The sequence below is a fragment of the Neolamprologus brichardi genome, chromosome 23 (genome assembly GCF_056152115.1).
Source record: "Neolamprologus brichardi isolate AB-2024 chromosome 23, ASM5615211v1, whole genome shotgun sequence".
Lineage (NCBI taxonomy): Eukaryota > Metazoa > Chordata > Actinopteri > Cichliformes > Cichlidae > Neolamprologus > Neolamprologus brichardi.
Window position 1 is genome coordinate 39,721,339 of NC_142125.1, and position 14,005 is coordinate 39,735,343.

A 14,005-nucleotide genomic window follows, 5' to 3' on the forward strand; every position below is an offset into this window, starting at 1 on the left:
CTTCTAATATAGGTTTGGCGCCGACAAAGTTTGTGCCAGGATCTGACCAGATTTTCCGGGGATGGCCTCGGACAGAGGTGAACCTCTGGTAGGCAAGCAGGAAGCTCTCTGTTGATAGTGTGCTCGCTAGTTCGACATGAATGGTTTGGCTTGCCATACAGCAAAACACAACTCCCCAAACTTTCATGGTCACTCTTCTCTTGACATCATCCCTCACATGATAGGGTCCAAACAGGTCGACAGATGTGAATTCGAATGGTGCAGCAGGATTTGACCTCTCTTCAGGTAAGTCTCCCATTACTTGCTTACAGGTTCTTGCCTTTGCCTTCTTGCAGATGATGCACTGGTCAACAACCTTTTGGGCAATAATTCTTCCTCTTACAACCCAAGCCTTCATTCTCATCCGCAGTAAGGTTCCTGCCACTCCGTCATGTCCCTCGCTGTGTGCTTCTCTGGCGAGGAGGGTGGATAACCAGGCTTGGAATGGTAGAAGGGGAACGGCTTTGCGGTCTTTTTTGAAGGTCTGGATTCTGCCACCACAAACTAGAAGTCCACTTGTTTGGTCTCTGTAAACGACTAGTCTGTCTGTTGTGGTGCTTGGGAAGTTGACGCCCTCTTGTGCTGCTAGGCAAAGGTCTCGAAAAGCATCTCGTCTCTCGCTGACTGTGAGGACACCTGAAGATGGTACTACCTCCCACTTTTCTTGGTCTCTGGTCTTGGATCTCATGAACTTTTTTGCAACCCTCCAGACCCACGCCACCATCCCAATCAGCCTTCTCAGGTTGCTGAATCGCCTTTCGTCGATTAGCTGTTGGGTTGCTACTCCTGCCACTGGTCTTCTCGACTCTACGTGTGCTGAGTCCTGAGCTGCCTTGATGTGGAGTCTGGTAAGGACTGCAACAAAAGTCTTTTTCTGTAGCTTTGTGACCTTTTCTCGAGCTTGGGCAGCAACTTCTCCGGCGGATTTCTTCAGCCACTCATCCTCAGGAAGTTGGAGAAACTTTGGACCCGACTGCCACCCGGAGTCCTCGGTTAGGACATTTGGACTGGCCCCTCTGGTGAGAATGTCTGCAATGTTTGCTGACCCGGGAATCCACCACCAATCTTGGACATCAGTGCTACTCTGGATTTCACCAACGCGGTTCGCGAAGAAGGTCTGGAAACCGTAGCTCTCACGCTGGATTGCACCCAAGACTGTTTGGCTGTCGACAAGGTGGTACCATTTTTTGACCTGGATTCTGCAGTGTCTCTGGAAGTAGGTCTTCAGACGGGCAGCAAAGACGGCGCCACACATCTCTGCTTTAATAGGATCGCCTTTGTGGTTGAGAGGCGTCAGTTTGGCTTTGGACTCTACTAGTCTCACGATGACACTATGGCTGTAGCTCCAGCGAAGGTACATCACTGCGCCATATGCATGTTCACTGCCATCAGAGAACGTGATGGCACTGGGCTCTGCACAGGGATCTGGTGGAGTCAGGGCTCTAGTGAAATGCAGTTTCTTCAGGTCAGCATACTCTTCCAGAAGCTTTATGGCATCTTCTCGGAGACCTTCAGACAAGGCTGCGTCCCATGTGTCTTCGAGGCAGTGCTTTACTTTTGCTTCTTGGAAAGCTCTCCTTACCAGGATGGCACCCTTTTGTTTGACGGGAGTCACAAGACCAAGTGGGTCATATAGGCCGGAGACTTGGCTTAGCAGTTCTCGCCTGGTGAGTGGATCAGGTGTTTGCTCTCTGACTTCTTCTCTGAGCAGGTCTTGACCAAGGCGCATTTTCCTCCTTTTCTTTGAGAAGTTCACTGCAACCATGACATGAAGCTTGTCATCATTGATGGTATAGCCAAGGCCAAGGGCTTTGTTGTCATCTTCCGTCAGCTGGTTCGGCAGGATCATAGTCTTTGGCTCTGATCGAGGCAACTCTTTCTTTGACTCCTCCCTCCCACTTTGACTGGAGTAGACCCAAGGCTTCATGTAGAATCCTCCAGCTCTCAGGATGTGCTCGATGTTGGCTGTTAGGCGTCTCAGATGGTCAAGGTCATTGTGTGATGTCAGGATGTCATCGACATAAGCATCTTCTTCCAGCACACGTTTCTCTTCTTTGAAGTGACTGAATGAAGGTAGGTTTGCAGTTTCTCTCATGGCGACTTGGGCTATGCAACCAGCAGGTTTGTCTCCAATGTTGACTCTTGTTATGGCATAGTCTTCTATGCCTGCATCTTCTGTGTCACGCCACAAGAATCTGTGCAAGTGGACCTCACGATCTTCCAGCCAGACGGAGTTGTACATCTTGCGGATGTCCCCAAGGGCAGCGTAGACACCAGCTCGGAACCTCAGCAGGACAGCTCTTATCGGGTTCAGGACATCAGGACCTTTGATGAGGATGTCATTCAGGCTGAGGCCTCTGTACTTCTGGCTGCTGTTCCACACCAACCTCACTGGGGTAGAGACTGAGTGTGGATTTGGCGCGATGAGGTGGCTTATATACCATACTGGCCCAGTCCAACTCTGCAGGACTTCTTTGGACAGCTTCACTGCAGCTCTGCGGTGTACCATCTCATGAACTTGTGCTGCATAGGCCGTCTTCCATTCAGGTTCTTTAGATAGCTTCATCTCAGTTCTGATGAATGTTGCTTCTACCGCTTTCCTGTTATTTGGCAAGGTTGCTGGATCTTCTACCCATGGGTATTTGGCATGCCAATGTGGTTCACTGCTGTGGTCATCTCCAGTTGAATAAGTCAGGCCATTCCTCACAATCTCCATCTCCCTCTCTTCTGCGAGCGTCATTTCTTTACCCCCTGGCTGGCAGCTCCCACAACGACACCCTCCACATCTCGGCTGGCAAGCGGCTCCGATGCTTTCCCACCTCCACCACTTCAGAAAGTCTCTGCTGCTGGTAGCTGTGGTGGATAGAGTCTCAGGGTGATCAGGGTGCTGACAGGAAGCTAGGTCTTTAGTGAACTCTTGGTACTTGAATGCAGCAGCTCTCATTGATCTTGCGAAGTGAGTCTTGGAGGTGTGGGCCATCAAAGTGACTTCCTCAAAGAGATCTGGATGCGTGCCCCCAATTGTCTTGCCAAGTGGACCGTCCCAGAGAACCAGGTCACCGATGGAGCGGATCTTTTGGGGCACCAGCTGGCCTTCTTTATGGCTGATTAGAAGCTGGATCTCTCTGGGTCTGATGAGGTCTTGGAGAGGGATGTCAGGGAAGATCTTCTGTAGCTTCTGAGGTGGAACATGTCTTTTCACTTCAGCAATCTTGTCAAGACCATAGCAAACTAACTGGTGAGGCTTTAAAGTTCCTCTTGAGGTGTTGACACGGATCTTGAGAAGGTAGCGCTTGGTTGCCACAGACACCTTCATACCTCCGACACCCTGGATGACAAGCGTTACGTCTTCACTGCGAAGGTTGAGCTTACTTGCAGCTTTATGGGTTATGTAGTTTGTGTCAGATGCTAGATCAATCAGTGTCCCAATTCTCTGCCCATCATTGGCGATGACGTCAAGGAGCATCAGGATCACAGGGTACTCTTTTAGACCAGTCTCCTCCAGTAGACCTCTCTCTGCTGCCATGGAGTTAAAGGCTCGTGATGAGACGTTGCAGAAAGCTTCCCGACACCGCTGCGCTAGCTCTGGCGATAGTTTAGAGATGAACTCTTCTTGAACCTCTGTGTACCTCCTCCCCTCAGCTCTCGCCGGACCAGACTTGGGCCTTTGTGATAAGGGTCGTGGCAGGGGACAAAGAAGGTAATGATGCTGGTCTTTGCATTCTGGATTTCCACACAGGTAAGTCGTCTTTCTGCAGGGTTCGTCGTGGATCTCGAGGCACCTCTTGCAGGCTCCAAGTTGCTGCACTGCATCTTTTTTCTCCTGTAACTTTGTGTTGGTTCTAAACCGTCTGCAGATGTAGAGCTTTCTCTTGTGCTTCGGGTCCCCACAGATGATGCAGCCTGCTGGATCAGTACTGGATTTAACTGACTTGGTACGGGCGTACTTTATTGGGAACTTTGTTCTCTCCTTGGCAGGGTCGAGGTCTCTCAGCTGGTCTAACTGCTCGTAGATGGACTCTTGAGATTGGAGGTACGCAAGCAGCTTGTCAAACCGGTTCTGATGAGTCACAGCATTCTTTGGATCAGCAGCGTGGGTAAGCCAGTCTTTCTTTAGGGACTCAGGCAGCTTGCTCTCAATAGACTTTATTACTAATAGGTTCTTTATGGCACTTGCTTGATCCAGCTCATTCAAATCATAGAGGGCCTTTTCAACTGCGTGGATAATTCTTCTAGGCTGGTTGCTACGGACAGGAGGGATAGCTTGAAGCTCCTCAATGATTTCAATGGCGATGGTGGCTTGATTTCCATAGCGGTTCTCAAGGACTCTGAAGATCTCATCGGCCGAGGTGTATGTGGACAGGCGCAGATCTTTGGCCACTTTATCATCGAGGCTATCGAGAAGTTGGAATTTCTTTACTTCCATGGACCTGGTTGGTTCACCTTGCTTTTGCAGAGCCTCCCATTCCTTCCGCCATCTGTAGAACTCACGCTGGCTGCCGGTGAACTTTGGTAAAGCTGTGGCTTTCAGTTTTATGGCTGCGACCGGGGCCGCGTTGCGGACTGTGACAGTTGCTTGGTCGGCATCTCTTTTAATTCTCTCTGCTTTGATCAGGGCTGCCTTCCCTGACACCAGCTTTGGAAGGCAGGTTTCGAGCTCCATTAGTCGACGATCACAATCTCGCCCCTCAGCAGGTGGAGCCCAGCGGTTCCACGTCTGGTGTGCCTGCTTAGCTTTCTTCACTAGTTCTTCCAGATGGTGGAGCATAAAATCATATGCCTCCAAGGGTGTATCAGGCTGAGTGGATGTGACGTTCTCACACACCATTTCTGCTGATTTTAGAGCAAGGGTCAGTTCTTTTTCACCATATGATGTCCACAGTGTCTCTCTGATCAGGTGCTTCACCGCCTTCAACTTCTGCTCACATTCCTTCTCCGTTTTCTTGACGTCTGCTCTCTGTTGGCCCATCAGCTCCGGTGTGCCCTCTGCTTCACACTGCGTGATGTAGGCGGCCTCAAGCTCCTCATTCACGTCAATCACTTTGGAGCCCTCTGCTGTGAGTCTCTTGAAGGAATCCTGCAGCTCCTCTACAGACATATCCATGTGGGTCCTTATTATATGGTTGGCGAGTCTGGAAAACAGTCTCTTTGCAGTGGTTCGCTCCATTTTCAGCTCTTCGAGTGACTTGGACTCAGTCATGCTGCTTTCTTGGTTATTGATTGGACAGGCAAACGGCAAATTGCGATTTCCTCCAGGCCCCCAGGTGGAGTCTTCTCCGTCTTTGTGGTGAGCTTTTGTGGAGTCTTCACTGGTCAAGGCCGGTTTCTTTACTGGCCAGGGCGGTTTTTCACTGTCAAGTGTTCTCTGTCTGTGAGGTGCCCACGCTTGAAAAAGACCAGACTTTGAATTTCACTCAAATTTATTTTGACCAGCTAGTTTGATAGCTGGTAGGTAGGTAGGTAGGTAGGTAAAAAACCTTTCAACACAAAACAAAGAACATTTCATTAATCATTCAGGTAAATTAAATGCATTATACAGAATACAAATGAAATAACAAAAATATATACACTTCAGTAAAGCCATTTAACATAGCTAATGCAAAATACTTTTGTCTAGACTATTATTTAACCCAGTTTAAGTTAGTTTTACATTCATTGGTTTTTTAATTACAGAGCTGAGTAATTTCAAACAAGGAAGATGGAATAAACTGGTTCTTAAATACACAAAATGTGTCTACCATGCATTTACACTTTTTATTAAACAATTAAATTTTCAAAGTATACATTTTAGAGTTTGCAAATGTTTTAATAGAGACTTTAACCAAGGATTTTCTTTTACAAAGAATTATTTTCCTTAAATTAAACCAAACATATTTACACTAGTTTTAACCAAGGATTTGGGGTAACTCTTTTTAGTATTAATTAACATAAATGTGTGGGAAACACTATCTACATAGACAATTTATTCAAACTTAAACATTCATTTTAATATCAATATACTTTTTTAAACTTAAATGCAGTAACTACTTCCCAAACATAAATACATCTCCACAATTGAGCTTCCATAGTTCCCAAACACATAAGCAGCAAATACGAGCCCAAGAGCTTACCGATAGCCCGTCTAGCTCAAAGTCTGGACCTCACAGTGGAAAGTGGATTGCTTGTTTGCTGTCCTCTCAGTATGTCGCACTTGGGTAAATGACTGCTGCATGCATTTTAAGGACTAGGCACGCCAGCCCTTGATTGGTCTGATTCAGCTCACCTGGCGGAGCGGCGCACACCAGGCCGCGCTTAGCTGTAGATTGCACAAGGTCTAAATCAGCAGCCATGCACAAGCAGCAGCACAGAGCAGGTAGTGGGCAGGAGGAGGAAGAGAAGAGCAACAGCCACACCTACTAGGTCAGCGCGACAATGTGAGATTTTCAGGAACAGAGACGCTTTCCTGAGTTTCAGGAAATGATTTGTGGTTAAAGTAGCAGGACTGTCGAGCACATTTTTATATTTCAAGGTGCCGTTTTTTTAAAAAGGAAAATATGACAGCCAAAAACAACAACAACAAAAAAACTCCATAACATGCAAACTTCAGTATGAATACTAAGATGAGAGGACAGGGATGAGGTAAAGCTTGCTCATTGGTCCAGTGTTGGCTGTATGCCACATTCATGATCTGCTGAGACGGTCATTCAGGCTCCATGCAGATGAACTCAACACTTCCTTTACTTTGTACCCTGTGCAAGTCTGTCAGATCGGTGCATTTATATGAATATGACACAGTGGTTTTTTTTTTCCTGTAAAATTCTCTGTAAACTATAAACCAAAACTGTTTCTGTTTTTTATAATTATATTAAATTCAACATGTCACATCTTGTTTTTATTTTTTTCTCTAACTTACTTCATGTCTCCATGTTATACTCTGCAATAGTAATGTGATTTGTTCATTTAATCTGTTATTGACAGTGAGGTGCTGCTTTAGGTTTTATAGTAGTTACTGTCAAAAGGAAACATAACTTAAATATTCCTTGATTAGCATCTAGGAAATGATCAGCGAGGCGCTTTTGTGCTTCAAGGAAAGCAGGAGGAGACTAGAGACTACAGGAAGGAGTAGTGACAGTTTTAGCGCCCTCTGCAGTTTGTGTGTGGAAGTGCAAAAGCTTACAGCACCTGGTATTCCCAGGCGGTCTCCCATCCAAGTACTGACCAGGCCCGACCCTGCTTAGCTTCCGAGATCAGACGAGATCGGGCGTGTTCAGGGTGGTATGGCCGTAAGCGAAAGCAAAGCTCACAAACAGCATTTTTATACATGCTGTAGCGACACATGCACACGTTTTCTCTTCTATATAGAAGTTAAAGTCTCCAAACGACAAAAACGTTTGAATTACAAAACACACGGTTCTATAATGATCTAACAAATGTTATTATGGAGATGTTACTGTGGGAAAAGCATTTTTGCAGCTCAGTGTTGAAGCTGCAGTTAACAACGAATAGCTGCATGCTTTCGCTGTAACATATGAAATTTAACACAATACTATATTTGAAAGTGTGTGACATTTGCCAAGTATAAAAGGTGTTTTCTAGCGGCCTTCCCTCGCTTACGGCCATACCACCCTGAACACGCCCGATCTCGTCTGATCTCGGAAGCTAAGCAGGGTCGGGCCTGGTCAGTACTTGGATGGGAGACCGCCTGGGAATACCAGGTGCTGTAAGCTTTTGCACTTCCACACACAAACTGCAGAGGGCGCTGCTGCTCATGTTTATGCTCAAAGGCATGAAAAGTTACATTTCTGGGTAATAAAATCTTTTTTCTATCTTTTTTTAACATGAGAATATTATATTTCCATCTTGTCTTCCACAGTAATCAGATTAATGATGAGACAAAAGTAGAACAAGGAAAGAATAGGCCATGTATCTCACGTTTAAACAAAATTGATGTTTTCTGAAAAATCTCACACAGATAAACATTTACAGGAAATTACTTTTCCTTCAAAACAAACATCAAAGAGTCTGTGGTTTTCTTTATTGATTGTACTTGAGTAGAAGCTGTAAAGGAACATTTCTATTATTCTCATTTAAAGTGTTTAAGTTCTTAAGCACATGCTTAGTTCTGACACTATAATAGACTGTTCAGTGGAAGTTTCTAAACTAGATGAACTTATTTCAGCCCCAGTAGTTGGAGAAGACAACTCCCTATTGCATGAATAATATACCACTGAAATTTATAAAACAGCTTTCACAAACAAGTTTGAATTTATTTTGGATTTTCTCAAATGCACACAGTGCCAAAAGCATACACACAGTCAAATCTTTTCATATGAGGTGCTGAAGGTTCTGCACCTCATAACTCAACAAGCCCTATTAACTTCTCATTAGTGATCATGGCTGACTACAAGTGTTAGTTTCTCTTCGCAGCGTAAAAAGGATTAGCTTAAAAGCACTTGTTGGATTGACCAATATTTAGAACAACAGAAAGTCCAAGGAACTCACCGTAAACCATTTAAGCCATTTTTATACACTTACAGATTCGGTTCAAACAATCGTTTGTAATTACAAGTTGTTTTAATATGTTACCACTTTGCCAAGGACTGGAAGAAGACCAAAGAGTCCCCCTTAGATCAGAGGGAATTTCTTATTACTGTGAACTGAGGATCCCAACCACTTCTGGAAAGAAAGCTTTATGGGCAGACTTGACAATGACTGAGCTATATGGCCACAATGACAACAGTATGTTTGGTGTATCAAAGGTGATCCTTTGAAATCTGAGAACACTGTACCAGATGTTAAGCATGGTGGTGGTAGGATCATGCTCCGGGGCTGATTTGCTGGATGGAATAATAAAGAAGGAGGACTAGTAAAGTGAGTTTACAATCAACCATTGAAACTGATCATCAGAGATAGAAAACTTCTATATTCAGTGTTACTCCAAATCCTCATCCTCGACTTATTAGTAAAAGAAAACAAATTTCATAATATAATATGTTCTGATGACATTCAGTTGGATCTGATTTACACATCGGGTCGTGTTTTCGTAGCGTAAACGCTGGGCGTCCTCTCAGAGCCTACGCTCTATCTGCTATTCGCGAACAGAGATACACAAGTTTCTCCGTGACTGCAGCTGTCAGTCAAAGCTGTTATGATGACGTTTCACCCCAATTTAACATCACCGCGGTAGGAATTAGAATCAAACTTATGGGAAAGGAGACCCCTTGGACATCAATCAGCATGATGAGAACTATTGAAACCAAAAGAAAGAATCTTTGGAAAGAGAGAAGAGGCAGTCGTTCCATATATCGGTTGTTAAACTTAACGTGGGAATGCTTTACAAATATTCAGTGATGAACTTACACACTTGCTTTACTTCTCTCTGGGATCACTTTCTCGAAGATGAAATGCCGGTTTGGTAGCGAGGCTCCAACTGCTCAACCAGACCGCCGACAGATCTCGCACGCCACAGCCACTCTATCACGTGACGCATACTGCTCCAACGTGCTAAGGTTATGAGCTGAGTTACGCCGTGTCACAAGTTTTGTGAGATGCTTTCGTGATATTTAATGGATCGGATTACATTTTTTATTTCTCTCTGATATCTGATCCAGTGATTTACGTCAGTATCGGACCGATACGTAATATCAGATCGGTTCATCTCCAATTAATAAACTAATATAAGTAACCACTGGTTGCACTGATGTGATTAGACTCTTGTGAGTCATCAATCTCTCAAATGTCCTTCTCTCTCCTCCAGGGAAACATCTTACCGACCAGAGCTGCAAGCCACTTCCTCCAAATATGATGAAGATGTGAGATTTTCAGCAACAGGGACGCTTTCCTGAGTTTCAGGAAATGATTTGTGGTTAAAGTAGCAGGACTGTCGAGCACATTTTTATATTTCAAGGTGCCGTTTTTTTAAAAAGGAAAATATGACAGCCAAAAACAACAACAACCCCCCCAAAACTCCATAACATGCAAACTTCAGTATGAATACTAAGATGAGAGGACAGGGATGAGGTAAAGCTTGCTCATTGGTCCAGTGTTGGCCGTATGCCACATACATGATCTGCTGAGACGGTCATTCAGGCTCCATGCAGATGAACTCAACACTTCCTTTACTTTGTACCTTGTGCAAGTCTGTCAGATCGGTGCATTTATATGAATATGACGCAGTTTTTTTTTTTCCTGTAAAATTCTCTGTAAACTATAAACCAAAACTGTTTCTGTTTTTTATAATTATATTAAATTCAACATGTCACATCTTGTTGTTGTTTTTCTCTAACTTACTTCATGTCTCCATGTTATACTCTGCAATATTAATGTGATTTGTTCATTTAATCTGTTATTGGCAGTGAGGTGCTGCTTTAGGTTTTATAGTAGTTACTGTCAAAAGGAAATATTCCTTAAATATTCCTTGATTAGCATCTAGGAAATGATCATTGAGGCGCTTTTGTGCTTCAAGGAAAGTAGGAGGAGACTAGAGAATACAAAAAGGAGTAGTGAAAGTTTTAGCGCCCTCTGCAGTTTGTGTGTGGAAGTGCAAAAGCTTACAGCACCTGGTATTCCCAGGCGGTCTCCCATCCAAGTACTGACCAGGCCCGACCCTGCTTAGCTTCCGAGATCAGACGAGATCGGGTGTGTTCAGGGTGGTAAGGCCGTAAGCGAAAGCAGAGCTCAGAAACAGCATTTTTATACATGCTGTAGCGACACACGCACACGTTTTCTCTTCTATATAGAAGTTAAAGTCTCCAAACGACAAAAATGTTTGAATTACAAAACACACGGTTCTATAATAATAATCTAACAAATGTTATTATGGAGATGATATTGTGGGAAAAGCATTTTTGCAGCTCAGTGTTGAAGCTGCAGTTGACAAGAAATTTTTGCATGTTTTGGCTGTAACACGTGAAGCTTAGCACAATCCTATATTTGAAAGTGTGTGACATTTGCCAAGTATAAAAGGTGTTTTCTAGCGGGCTTCCCTCGCTTACGGCCATACCACCCTGAACACGCCCGATCTCGTCTGATCTCGGAAGCTAAGCAGGGTCGGGCCTGGTCAGTACTTGGATGGGAGACCGCCTGGGAATACCAGGTGCTGTAAGCTTTTGCACTTCCACACACAAACTGCAGAGGGCGCTGCTGCTCATGTTTATGCTCAAAGGCATGAAAAGTTAGATTTCTGGGTAATAAAATCTTTTTTCTATCTTTTTTTAACATGAGAATATTATATTTCCATCTTGTCTTCCACAGTAATCAGATTAATAATGAGACAAAAGTAGAACAAGGAAAGAATAGGCCATGTATCTCACGTTTAAACAAAATTGATGTTTTCTGAAAAATCTCACACAGATAAACATTTACAGGAAATTACTTTTCCTTCAAAAGAAACATCAAAGAGTCTGTGGTTTTCTTTATTGATTGTACTTGAGTAGAAGCTGTAAAGGAACATTTCTATTATTCTCATTTAAAGTGTTTAAATTCTTAAGCACATGCTTAGTTGTGACACTATAATAGACTGTTCAGTGGAAGTTTCTAAACTAGATGAACTTATTTCAGCCCCAGTAGTTGGAGAAGACAACTCCCTATTGCATGAATAATATACCACTGAAATTTATAAAACAGCTTTCACAAACAAGTTTGAATTTATTTTGGATTTTCTCAAATGCACACAGTGCCAAAAGCATACACACAGTCAAATCTTTTCATATGAGGTGCTGAAGGTTCTGCACCTCATAACTCAACAAGCCCTATTAACTTCTCATTAGTGATCATGGCTGACTACAAGTGTTAGTTTCTCTTTGCAGCGTAAAAAGGATTCGCTTAAAAGCACTTGTTGGATTGACCAATATTTAGAACAACAGAAAGTCCAAGGAACTCACCGTAAACCATTTTAAGCTATTTTTATACACTTACAGATTCGGTTCAAACAATCGTTTGTAATTACAAGTTGTTTTAATGTGTTACCACTTTGCCAAGGACTGGAAGAAGACCAAAGAGTCCCCCTTAGATCTGACGATCCCAACCACTTCTGGAAAGACAGCTTTATGGGCAGACTTGACAATGACTGAGCTATATGGCCACAATGACAACAGTATGTTTGGTGTATCAAAGGTGATCCTTTGAAATCTGAGAACACTGTACCAGATGTTAAGCCTGGTGGTGGTAGGATCATGCTCCGGGGCTGATTTGCTGGATGGAATAATAAAGAAGGAGGACTAGTAAAGTGAGTTTACAATCAACCATTGAAACTGACCTTCAGAGATAGAAAACTTCTATATTCAATGTTTCTCCAAATCCTCATCCTCGACTTATTAGTAAAAGAAAACAAATTTCATAATATAATATGTTCTGATGACATTCAGTTGGATCTGATTTACACATCGGGTAGTGTTTTCGTAGCGTAAACGCTGGGCGTCCTCTCAGAGCCTACGCTCTATCTGCTATTCGCGAACAGAGATACGCAAGTTTCTCCGTGACTGCAGCTGTCAGTCAAAGCTGTTATGATGACGTTTCACCCCAATTTAACATCACCGCGGTAGGAATTAGAATCAAACTTATGGGAAAGGAGACCCCTTGGACATCAATCAGCGTGATGAGAACTATTGAAAACAAAAGAAAGAATCTTTGGAAAGAGAGAAGAGGCAGTCGCTCCATATATCGGTTGTTAAGCTTAATGTGGGAATGCTTTACAAACATTCAGAGATGAACTTACACACTTGCTTTACTTCTCTCTGGGATAACTTTCTCGAAGATGAAATGCCGGTTTGGTAGCGAGGCTCCAACTGCTCAACCAGACCGCCGACAGGTCTCGCACGCCACAGCCGCTCTATCACGTGACGCATACTGCTCCAACGTGCTACGGTTATGAGCTGAGTCACGCCGTGTCGCAAGTTTTGTGAGATGCTTTCGTGATATTTAATGGATCGGATTACATTTTTTAAATTTCTTTCTGATATCCGATCCAGTAATTTACGTCAGTATCGGACCGATACGTAATATCAGATCGGTTCATCTCTAATTAATAAACTAATACAAGCAACCACTGGTTGGACTAATGTGATTAGACTCTTGTGAGTCATCAATCTCTCAAATGTCCTTCTCTCTCCTCCAGGGAAACATCTTACCGACCAGAGCTGCAAGCCACTTCCTCCAAATATGATGAAGATGTGAGATTTTCAGCAACAGGGACGCTTTCCCGATTTTCAGGAAATGATTTGTGGTTAAAGTAGCAGGACTGTCGAGCACATTTTTATATTTCAAGGTGCTGTTTTTTTTAAAAAGGAAAATATGACAGCCAAAAACAACAACAACCCCCCTGTTACGGATTCAAATATTGGGAATGGATACAGGAGGAAAACCCAAAATAACCACACTGGTCCGGCCGGGTCAAGTCAAACGATGATTTAATGAACACACGCGTGGGAGATGGACACCATACAGCAGACAGCATCAGATCTCAAAATGATGGAGCCTTGATCAAACTCTTATAGCCTCTAGTGGCCCCCACCTAATCATAAAAGCCTAAACGTTCACATTCTTTCTCACACAGCGCCTAAGCTACGACCTTGGCTCCCTGTTTATCTGCTCCTGATGAAATGGGGCAGTATGCTCTGTTCTCTTCTAATCAGACAAATGAGACGATGACTTTCTGTGAACAGTATTTCTTATAACTCAGCAGTATAATGCATCATAAAACAATATCATTCATTCACAATAAATCAACAGTCTAATGTAATGCAAATCAGTTTACCAAATGTAATAATTATCACCTTCTTCTAGTTCAGGAGCATAATGCAAACTGAAACTAGTCAATAATTCACAATCTTTAATTAGGGGTCTAACATGGCATAAAATAATATCATAATCCCACACCCCCAAAACTCCATAACATGCAAGCTTCAGTATGAATACTAAGATGAGAGGACAGGGATGAGGTAAAGCTTGCTCATTGGTCCAGTGTTGGCCGTATGCCACATACGTGATC

General features: G+C 43.5%; 4 non-coding genes across 4 annotated transcripts; 2 read left to right on the top strand and 2 right to left on the bottom strand.

Annotated features, from left to right (window-relative positions):
- Positions 1-7,188: 7,188 nt before the first annotated feature.
- Positions 7,189-7,307, bottom strand: LOC148096314 (5S ribosomal RNA). The gene has a single exon (XR_015717339.1). It is a non-coding gene; the product is annotated as a 5S ribosomal RNA (ribosomal RNA).
- Positions 7,308-7,626: 319 nt separating this feature from the next.
- On the top strand, positions 7,627-7,745 carry LOC148096315 (5S ribosomal RNA). Its single transcript, XR_015717340.1, has one exon. It is a non-coding gene; the product is annotated as a 5S ribosomal RNA (ribosomal RNA).
- Positions 7,746-10,565: 2,820 nt separating this feature from the next.
- LOC148096316 (5S ribosomal RNA) lies at positions 10,566-10,684 on the bottom strand. Its single transcript, XR_015717283.1, has one exon. It is a non-coding gene; the product is annotated as a 5S ribosomal RNA (ribosomal RNA).
- A 322-nt stretch (positions 10,685-11,006) lies between these two features.
- LOC148096317 (5S ribosomal RNA) lies at positions 11,007-11,125 on the top strand. Its single transcript, XR_015717341.1, has one exon. It is a non-coding gene; the product is annotated as a 5S ribosomal RNA (ribosomal RNA).
- The last annotated feature ends 2,880 nt before the right edge of the window (positions 11,126-14,005 follow it).